Source organism: Populus alba, chromosome 2 (genome assembly GCF_005239225.2).
Source record: "Populus alba chromosome 2, ASM523922v2, whole genome shotgun sequence".
In the NCBI taxonomy this organism is placed as follows: Eukaryota; Viridiplantae; Streptophyta; class Magnoliopsida; order Malpighiales; family Salicaceae; genus Populus; species Populus alba.
Window position 1 is genome coordinate 5,704,612 of NC_133285.1, and position 11,055 is coordinate 5,715,666.

Below are 11,055 nucleotides of genomic sequence, written 5' to 3' on the forward strand. Positions count from 1 at the left end.
AGGTATTCAGGCAGGTATCAGTTTTTTTCCCTTTTATTTTTCCTTCAGTAGTTCATGTCCTTCCTGCTGTGAAGATATGATAGGCTTTGGTTCTGTTTGAAGTGTTTTTTTCTTTGTTTTTCAATTGAATTTATGGTTACGGGGGCAGGACATGGGGGAGACCAAACTGGTTGTACCTGCTGAACTTAATGGGAACTGGTTAATTTGTATATTGAAATGTGTTTTTTTCTTTCGCCATTCATTTTTCACACAGTGTGAGGTGCTTATGAATCATTTCTTGTTGCTCTCTTTGGTAATATGATTATTCGCTGTTGAAGTATTTCTAACTTGCTTGCATGTCTAATAGGGTGATCGACTACGGCAAACTATCCTAGAGAAGTTCCAAGCTGACCAACTTCAAAGTATCTCCCTTGTTGAAGAGAAGGTTCTTCAAAAAACTTCATGAGAAAGAAGCAGAGGTGGAGAGCATTAATAAGAAGAACATGGAACTTGAGGAACGAATGGAACAGTTTGTCTATGGAAGCAGGTGCATGGCAGCAACGGGCCAGATACAATGAAAACATGATAAATGCCCTCAAGTTTAATATTCAGCAAGTCCATGCTCAAAGTAGAGATAGTAGAGAAGGGTGTGGTGACAGTGAGGTGGATGATACAGCTTCATGCTACAATGACCATGCTATCGATTTTCACCTGCTTTGCAAGGATAATAATGACATGAAGGAGCTGATGATTTGTAAGGTTTGCAGAGTGAATGAAGTTTGCATGCTTTTGTTACCTTGTAAGCATCTCTGCCTCTGTAAGGATTGTGAAAGTAAGATTAGTTTTTGTCCCATGTGTCAGTCCTCCAAGTTTATTGGCATGAAAGTCTACATGTAATGGGATAATATGAAATTTAATGCTACCTAGTGTAATACTCATTGTTCATGTCATTTTCATAATTCCTTATAGCTTACATGCTGGTTGCTGTTGCACTTCTATGTTTTTTAATGTTTCTTCAAACGTTTTGCTTGCAAACAACTTTCAAGTGCAATGGGGCTCTTTTATCCATTTGGATGGTGTGTTTATTGATTGAAAGGACCTGAAAATGGTAAAAGTGATTTAAAAAATGTTGAAGTGGCATTCTGGTGTCGTATATTTCTCTGGTAATATCTTGAAGTTTCTTTTTTTAAGTTTTTTGAATGATGATATTTTCTGCTTTTGGAAGGTTTGTCATATCTCATTCAATAGCTGGCAAATTTGTGTTCGTTATTTTAGGAGTGGGATTATATGCATTCCATGAAGTGCTAACGACACTCCACTTCTCTGTCCAGCCATTTCTTTCCGTGTATGAAATTTGAGTGCCATTAACACTTGGTGGAGCACTTATACCTTCACCCCTATTTCAGGTTTATGCTCAATAAATCTGCAAAACTTATTTGATATGATTTGTAAAAAACAGTTAATGATTATGCAATAAAATGATGTTGACCTACTATCCAAACATGAAGGTTGTCTGTGTATCAGAGAAAACATGCACCAGTTAGAAGCTACATCAAGGTAATGATCAGCTAGCATCGATGTTCTCTTTCCATTTATGTTGATTAGAATCTGCTGTTATTGGAACTTCTATCCTTGATATGTTTCTCAAAATTTCATAGATTGATCACCTGCTTGTTTTGTTACTCGTGTGTTTTGAGAATTGCAAGGTTTCCATGTATCTGTCACCGGAGCTTTCTTAATTTTGGGATATCTAGAGCACAGTACTTTGTTTTATTGAATACGTTGTTTATAATAGCCTAGGCCATGCTTTATCTATGCTTCTACATGATTCGACTGTAGTTTTGAATTCTATTCTTCCTAGTGAACGAAATTTTATTGCAATAACTCCTCTTGCATCAACTCTTTGCCCCCGCTTTAAACATGCAGCCACCAGTTAGTTTAGGATATGGTTAGGTTGGGCTGGGATAAAGTTGAGTCAATCACGAGAGATTTTGATATGACCATGAGCTTGGATGTTATACGAACACATTTCAGAATTACATGAAATATTATTAAAAAAATAATCTTTAGCTACTTTTTTTCCTTGTGATTAGTTGAAAGTCTTCAATTTGAATGACGTGGAAGATTGACATTTATTAGGGAGCTGAAGATTAGTTCAAGAAGTGGATTTACATTTATAGTTGAGCTGAAGATATTAAAGTAGTCTGCTCTGAGATGGTGCTGTGCCTGCCATGTGAGGAGTGAAAGCAGTGACTTGACATTTCATCCATATGGATCCAGGCAGTCACCTGGTGTGTGAAAGCTCCTTTTTGGGTTGGTGGCAGAATGCTGTGTGCTCTCAATATTTCCCTGGCAGGCCAGACACAGGGCTGGTTCCCGTTCCAAGCTATTGGCTCAAACCGTTCAAGCACCTCATGTAGAGTGTTTTGATTGACGCTTTTTTAATTAATGATTTTCTGATTATAATAATTCTTGAAATATTGATTGTTTTTGATTGAGGTGTTAAATATCACATAGAAGCTACATGTTTTTTTTTTTTTTTTTAAAATATCCAAGTCATCAAAAAGATATAGAACTATGGGTTAAATATCACATAGAAGCTACTTGTTTTATTTTTTAAAAAAAATATCCAAGTCATCAAAAAGATATAGAACTATGGAAGGTTAACTTTTTTATGATAATTTTGTTGTATTATAATAAAATTTTCTTATCATGACGTTGATGGAGGTTGGTTTTCTAATGTTCTTCGACCAAATTATTTTTTTTTAATAATATTTCGATATTTTACGAGGAAACATGTGTTTATTTAATGAATAAATAGATAGAATGTAAAGGAAGATATATTAATCAAAAGAATTTGAAAGTTGAATTAAAAAAAATAAATAATAAACCTAAGGGATGTCGATCAAAAACAACCTGGGCTGGGCGGCGGTGTTGTAAAGGTTTAAACTATATTTAATCATATATTGGCGTGACGACATAGTGCATCATCGGCCCATTAGATTTCTTCTCACTAGACCAAAAGCATATTGATCACAAAGCTGATGCTGGGCTGCAAAGTTGAGGTTCAAAGAGAAGAAATTGTTTGGATACATTTGTGTTTACGTTTCTGATCTCTTATTTCTGGGATGATTCAAGAGGTCTATGCATGTGCTTTCTTAATTTTACGAATTTGATTCTCTATTTCTGGTTTACTTTTTTCAATTCATGGAAATAATATTTCTTTCTGGTTTACTTAATAAACGTGGAGAGAGCGAAAGAGAGGCGGAGGTGATGAATATTATGGCATCCTGCGTGACAAGGAAGAAATGAACTCTATTTGTTATTAGACGTCGATCCAGTAGCCCATCAGCGACAAACAATGGTATTCCGATCCTCCCCTTTCCATTTTCTTTGTTTAATATTTCGTTATTAATTTTTTTTTCTTTATATAGAATCGTATTAGTGCCGTTTTAATTAGGTTGAGTTGTAAAATAATGCACGTACGGAGAAAAGGGAAAAGATAAATGATCACGTAATATATATTATTATTTGGTGCTTGAAAGTGAAAATTAAAACTCGAATATATATATCAACCACTTACAATCCATTCTTAATTAGGGTTCAATATGGTCCGATGATCCTATGGGACTGGGCTGTGATGGAACATGGTTAACTCCTACTATGGTAGTTTTTTTTTGTTCTTTCTTTTTTCTGAAAAATAGTGTGCTAGCTTTTGAAAGGAGTATATTAGACTTGGGACTAGATCCACCAATCAAATACGTTGGTGACGTTGTCAAATCTAAACACATTACAAATTAAAGATTAAAGAATAAATAATTTGAAAGGAGTTTTATGCAGCGGGAAGATAGCAAAATAAAAATTTGTTTGGTTAAAAAAAAAATATAAAGATATATAAAAAAATTTATTTTTAGAATAATTTTAGAGTGAATTTTTATATTTTCAAAACAAGATATATAGAGGGGACATGTTTTCAAAAACAATATTTTTTATTTTTATTCCTAAAATATCATTATAAAAAAATTTCAATTTTAAAATTGTCCAACTAAGATATATAAAGATAAAAATAATTATTTTCATAGTTTTAAAACTCAACTCAAAAGTCGATATAAGGTAAAGCCGGGTCATTGATAAAGGCTAGGTCACAGGTCGGACTGATTTAATTCAGCATAAGAATAAAAGTGATTATTATCATAGTTTTAAAACTCGATTCAAAGGTCAATTTAGGGCAAGGTCTGGTTCACGAGTGATGTTGACCATTGACCCGAGCCAATATGAGTATAAAAATGATAATTATCATAATTTTAAAACCCAACTCGAGGTAAAGCCCGAGTCATGCACCATGAGAGTCAACTCGGGTCTATATAGAATACAGTTGTTTATTATTATAGTTTTAAAACTTGATTCGGGAATCAACCCGGGGCAAGGCCTAGATCATGAATTAGAAAAGCAACCCAAATTGACTCGAGAAAATGTAAGAATAAAAGTTGCTATATACTATTATAGTTTTAAAAATCAAACTTGGAGGTCGATTGGGGTAGGACCTAGATCACGAGTCAAGAGATCAACATAATTTGACCTGAGTCAACATATAGATAAAAGTGATTATTATTTTAATTTTAAAACTCAGCAAAGGAGTCGACTTGAGTCAAGGTTTAGGTCATGGATCAGGATAGTTAACTCAATGGACCAAAATCTTTTTAAAAAACAATCAAAACAACCTTGTTTTTGACCAAAATTATTTTTTAAAAAGGTTAACGAGTTATTGACCTGTGTTTTATCTCGAGCTAACCTAGGTTTTTGACCGGGTCAGGTCAAAAAAATCTTTCCTCTATTTTTTATGAAATTTGAATTATTCCAGGCTCCAGATCAACCTGTCAAGTTAGTCTTTATTTTATAACTAAAATTATTATAATATTATTAATTTCAACACCAAATCTAATTTTTAAACATGTACGTCTGATAAAATACACACTAAAGGTAAAATATATATATATGTCTTGTCCACCAAATCAAATAAGATACAAAGATAATTATTTTATCTTTTACATCATTACCAGATATAATTCTGTCTGTTTCTTTTTCTGTTTTATCTCCTATATCTCTACTATTTTTTTTCTTTTTTGTTCTAGCATAGTAATCAAACACTACTATAGTGATTTTAATACTGCTTCTTTAAATATATTATAGTTATTTAAATAAGTCTAAAATCAATCCCTACAAAAAAGAAAAATCAGAAATTATAAACTAGGGGAAATAAAAATAAAATCCTAAATTAAAGTTGAAAATTCAAAATTAAATATGAAAATAATAAAACTGACAAAAGTACATTTCTAAATCTAATTTGAAGGCTTTCTCGATCATTACTAGTTATATGGTTTGCTAACCTACTATAGAAGTTGACTTATAAAATCTCATGAAAAATAAAAATAAAATTATACGTGCTTTCATAAAAAATATTGCTAATTAATGCAATCAAATCTTTTCTTGAGTTTAGAACTGTTTATCTTATGTTAGGCCTTCTCCAAGACCTAAATATATTTATATTCATACGCAATCGATTAGAAGCTCCTACTTTAGTTAGACTGCCAATAAAGAGAGCATACTAGCTTTATCTCTATGCCCAAAAAACCATGTATATACTTATTGTTAATTAAGAGATTCATCGGCTTTATTTAAAGGAAGCAATCCATATAAAACGATAAAACTTGCTCAAAAGACATTCTTGGACATTAGATGAAGAGATATTGATATTTACAATTGCAGAATTAATTAATATTCTCCATGAAATAGCAGGTCCCCACCTCCTGCTTGGTTTGAAATCCAATATCATAAATCAATTAATATCCAATTACTTGAGTTACATGTGTGTTTGTGTTGAATTTAATTAATTTAAATTACTAGTTTGTTTGGGACTAAGATTAGGTGTGTATATATGCTCGATCGAGGGGGGGGGGTATTTTGTTGAATTTCACCACTTATATATCCTGTCTGGGTTATTTAATTAATTTGTACTGAAATTTCAGTAAATTTTAATTTTTAAAATAAAAATATTTTAAAAAACAAATCTAAAAACAAGTAAAATCGAGTTTTGATGACTCGTAAATACTAATAACTTGATTATTCGCTAGATCAGGGTTCAAAATAGAAACAGAAACACGTGTACGGTAGTTACAAAAGCATTGTCCCCTGACCCACCACATACAACCTTGTAATTGAAGCTTCAAGGCTGCCCAGTTAAGCTGATCAACATGTAGCTTCAGCCAAGCTGAGAAACATTTAACCTGATTAACGAGATATATTTAATCATCATATATGGTCTTTTAACTTTTCTTCCCTGGTACAGTGATCGGCAATGTAGAAGCCTTGGAAAGCAAGCCTTTTAATTTGTTTTGTGGAGTATTGGAAGAGTGGAGGGGTGAGAGAGGAAGAAGAAAGCCCTTCTCTCTTTTTCTTTTTTTTTTGAAGGGGAGGAGAGAAGATTGATGAACTTTTTTTCTAATCATGCCTTAGAAAGTGATGACAAAGAGGAAAGTGAATATGCATCTCGCATGATTGTAACTATCTGCTAAGTATAATTATTCCACCTCCACTCCCACTTCCACCGCAAACCATAGCCGATCTCAGTCCTGTCAATGTCTGCCCCCTTTTCTTTTCTCTCTGCCCTCTCTTTTATAAAGACTTGGGGAAAAAACAATAGAAATGTACAATTAGATATGAAATGAACACTCAAGATTTAATGGAAGAGTGGCTTTACTAGCGTTCAATCATCCAGCCCCTCCTTATTCCCTATAAAGCTGTTTTTTTTCTACTTCCTTTTTCTTCTTTTACCTGTGGGGTGCAGGGGCATGATATCTCTGTTGGCTTTCATGCACTTTTATCTCTTTTGCCTTCCTTTTTCATCTGATGTTTGTACCATCACTGGGTTAATTTTCTTTTACGATTCCATTCTACACTCGCATCGGCAGTCAAAATTATTGCCCATACCCGCCTGCCTCAGGCATGAGGCTAACTAACTTGCTCAGTCGCGACTTGCCAGAGCTCCCCGGCCCATTATCTATATATATATATATATGGAATATTTGCATTTCGTAGTTTGACGTACGTAGTGTTGTCTAACTATTAGCATGTGCAATTCTATTGCAGTGCCTGTTTAGTTAGGGTTCCAATAAATATATTTAACAACGAGTTGCTCGCAAATTATTTTGGTTAACCATCCATGGGTTTGCCTCTGAGAATACGGGTCGAAAACTGACTGGAATTTTATGACGTCCATGTTTACGATATGAATTTAAAAAAAAATCCTTGACATCTTAAATATTTCAAAAAATAAAAAATCTCAATTCGGTAACTTTTATCAATTTCTATCAATTTGCTGTCATTTCCCCCCCTTCATAACGTCATTATCAATCCTTCTGACAGTCAAGTATAGTTTTGACATGTCCAGATGTGCCTGGAAGAAGAGAAAGGAAAATCATTCTTCTGTAAACGTAAACGAAGAAAGAAAAGTGCAAATGAATGCCATGGCTGGGTTTCACTTTTCGCAGCAGTGGTCCAAGGAACCAAAGACTTCATATATATAGCAGTGCATATATAGATATACAACACACACACCTCCTAACTGTCCATGTTTGTACCAGTCAACTAGTTTATTTTCCTATTATTCAACCCATACAACATTGATACTGAAGCCCCTTGAATTACAGACACTGATGATCCAAAAACTTGACTGAAGTATAGTTTGTGTGGGTGATTGGTTACTTTGCTGCGCGTGGGAATCAGACAGGGAACAAATTGGAGCGGATAGTGTTCGATGAGGGACCATCAAAATTTTGTGCGCTGGTTGAGTGATGTACAACAAATAATTCACAAAGCTTTTTGCTTGACATGATTGACCAGCCAAAAGGGTTTCCTCAGTGGATTATTAGGTGGCAATAATATCTGTATGATTATAGGAATATGTTAGAGAAAGAAGAAAAACTAAATGGATCAGAGAAAACTGGACAGCCCGGATCAAACCAACACTGCAAATGATTTGAAGATAACTGCGTTTCCCCAGAAAATAATGAATCGATCACCATTCGATCAATTACTGATCATAATTCTCATCGAATTTCGATGAGGCCAGATTGCCCAGTTTTTATCTTGAATAATTGGCTGTCATCATAGTAAAAAAAATAAAAAAATCACTTTAAGCACTTATTATTGCTTTGTGAGTAAAGGACGTAGGAGTGGGTCTTATATATGCATGAAATGATGGTGAGCATGATGGAGGGACCCAAATGAGGCCTTTGATCATTACAAAGGAATCCCTTGGATTGAGGAGTTGTAGTCTAGCTGCAGCAGCAGCCTTGAATTTGTGGGGCATCCTTTCCTATCTCCTCCTCCACAGTGTCAAAAGACGGGAAGATCAGGAAGATAAAAAAGAAGGGGATCTGCATGTGATCCAACAGCCTTGATGTTCCCTGTTCTAAGCCACCCTTCTTCTTCTGTTGTCTTTTGTGACCTTCGGGGTCTAATATATACTTTTTTGGTTAAGTATGTTTAGGTCATTCGTGGATGTTATATTGTTCGGGACTCAAACTTAATCTTGGCCCCCTTCCCATTTTTTGAACATGATATGCTTGATCATCAAGAGCACCGATTAAAAGCATGGCATTAGTGGAATCTATGGGTCCAAACATCACATCAAGCCGATCATGTAAAGCGTAAACATCTTTTTGGTGTGAGAATTTGCATGTCCCGTAGAATATATATGCTGTATATCTGCAATAATCAACCCCTTATCCTCTGTATATGACAAAGTTTCTTTAGTTTTATAGTAGGATCTTTTTCACATAGATGTTGAATCAGTGTTTTTAACAAAGAAGAGAGAAAAAGGAAAGGAAAAGAAAAAAGAAGAGAGAAAGGAAAGACATATCTTGTTGTTCTCTCCTTTTAATGCAACTCTAAAGTGACTTGAAATGAGCTTTCTTTTTATTAATAAGAAACAATTGCCCATGCAAGTCTAGGAAAGACGTCTTTCATGTAGAAAACCTTTTGGACCTACGCTAGCTGAAGAGACTAGTTTTGAAGTAAGCTGCTTTTGAACCTTTTTTTTTTTTTTAAGAGGAATATATAGAACCTTTGCATGCAAATGAAATCCACAATATTATTCTAAAGTACTTCATTAATTTTAAGATTCCTTTATCATTCAAATAATCAGTCAATTAAAACAACTCCCTTTGCTTCATTTGGGTCAATGTCTTAACATGCACGCGTATTAAAATAAAACAATAAATTGAATTCCAATATTATTCTCTTGATTGAGAGAACCTTAAAGTGCAACGTAAGGTTTGTAATGCTCCTGTTCTTTTATTCTTGATTTGATGGAAAGTCCAACGGGCATGAGATGTATAAAGGAGTAGTATTTGATTGTAAGTGGAAAATCGTAACTGTTGCAACTTGAATCTTATTTCAATGAAAGAAAATATTGAATATATAATTGCTTGCTAGCCTAACCTTGAGTGTGTTGTAATATTCTTCCTCTAATTTGAGCCATGCCTCGCCCTTTGTAAACTTTTGTTCTCCTTTGACAATACTGAAAACTTTCTCTCGAGGTGGAAGTATTCTGTGTATGTTTTGACGTCAAGAGCTAGTTTTTCTTATTCATCTAGAGGTATGGTGAGTTTTTTTAATAATAATCAAGATATTTATTTACGAATCAATTTACCATTAAATCTATGATATTAATCTAGAATTCAAGAAAATTAGGGAGTTACAAAGAAGATGAGCATTAACAAGCTCTTATAAGCAAGAACACAAAATGCCTTCAAGATCTCTAATTAAATCATTTCTTCCTCTAACCCTTTAACCAAAGTGTATGATAGTGGAGGATGTGCATTCCAATCCGGCTTCTTATCTTTGAAGATCAACTTGTTCCTTGCAATCCAAAGACCCCCATAAAATACCATATGATATAGCATCGTTCAAGCACTTCGTTGGAACTTGCCTTTGGCTATGTCCCGCCATTAATTAATTATTTGATCTATTGTATTCAACATGCACCAGAGATGCCAAACCAAATTTGAAATTGTTGCCATAATCTTCACATGTGGTAGCAATGGAGGAAAAGGTGAGTATCATGCTCTGTTTCATGCTCACAAAAGGGATTTATTGCCTAGCTGGTATGTGTCAAATGACGGTGTGCCAGGATAGCTCTTATACACACTTTGCCTGTCTAGTAGAAACGACCATATGAATAATTTGATATTTGGTGGGGCAAATCATTTCCACAAGAGGGAAGTGCAAGGGAAGTTTCATGGATAAAGAATGTTATCAATTAATTCACTTCCAGACTTAACAGTATAGGCATCGGTCGTGTCTTTTGCTCATATTTTTATATCAGCTCTGCTTGTCATATACAACCTACGCAGTGAACAATAGCTATCTCTTCTCTTTTTAATCGCGATCATGCCTAATTTCAATCCCAGTAAAATAATAGAGAAATTATAATTTCTAAGATATGATTGTTCCAATATTATTATTTTTTAAAAAATCAATAAAATTGCACTTGAGGGTAATACAATCTTTGCATATTGTTCATTAGTTATTATAAAATTGACCGGAAAACATATCTTTTCACTTTTTTAGCATAATAAAATTACTTAATTATCCTTACAAAGTGAAAAATATAAAGTTGTCATCCCAGGTCATTTTTTTGTTCTTATTTTCATAGTAAAATCACAATTATACCTTTGAAAAACAAAACAAAAAATGACAAATTATTGTCTAGAGGCTATTTTGTATTTTTTTTGTTATATTTATGTTTTTAAAAGGTAATTTTATTTTTTAATAAATAAAAAATATTATAAAAAATAAAAGTTGTCGATGGTTGACTCCGCTACCAACAATCAACGACGAGCTTTCTTAGCGTGGTTAGGTTTAGCTTAGTAAACCCTACCTTCTATGGTGGTGCGTGTTGTATCTTGAGCTCTATTTTGCTACTGGTAGACTTTTGCCTTTAATCTCTCCAACTCAGTTTCTGCACTTGGCACTTCATACTCTTAAGCCAACCCTTCCATTTGTTTTCTCTTC

General features: G+C 33.8%; 1 pseudogene; it reads left to right on the forward strand.

Moving 5' to 3' along the window:
• The first annotated feature begins 151 nt into the window (after nt 1-151).
• Nucleotides 152-929, forward strand: LOC140955287 (probable BOI-related E3 ubiquitin-protein ligase 2; annotated as a pseudogene).
• Nucleotides 930-11,055: the final 10,126 nt, after the last annotated feature.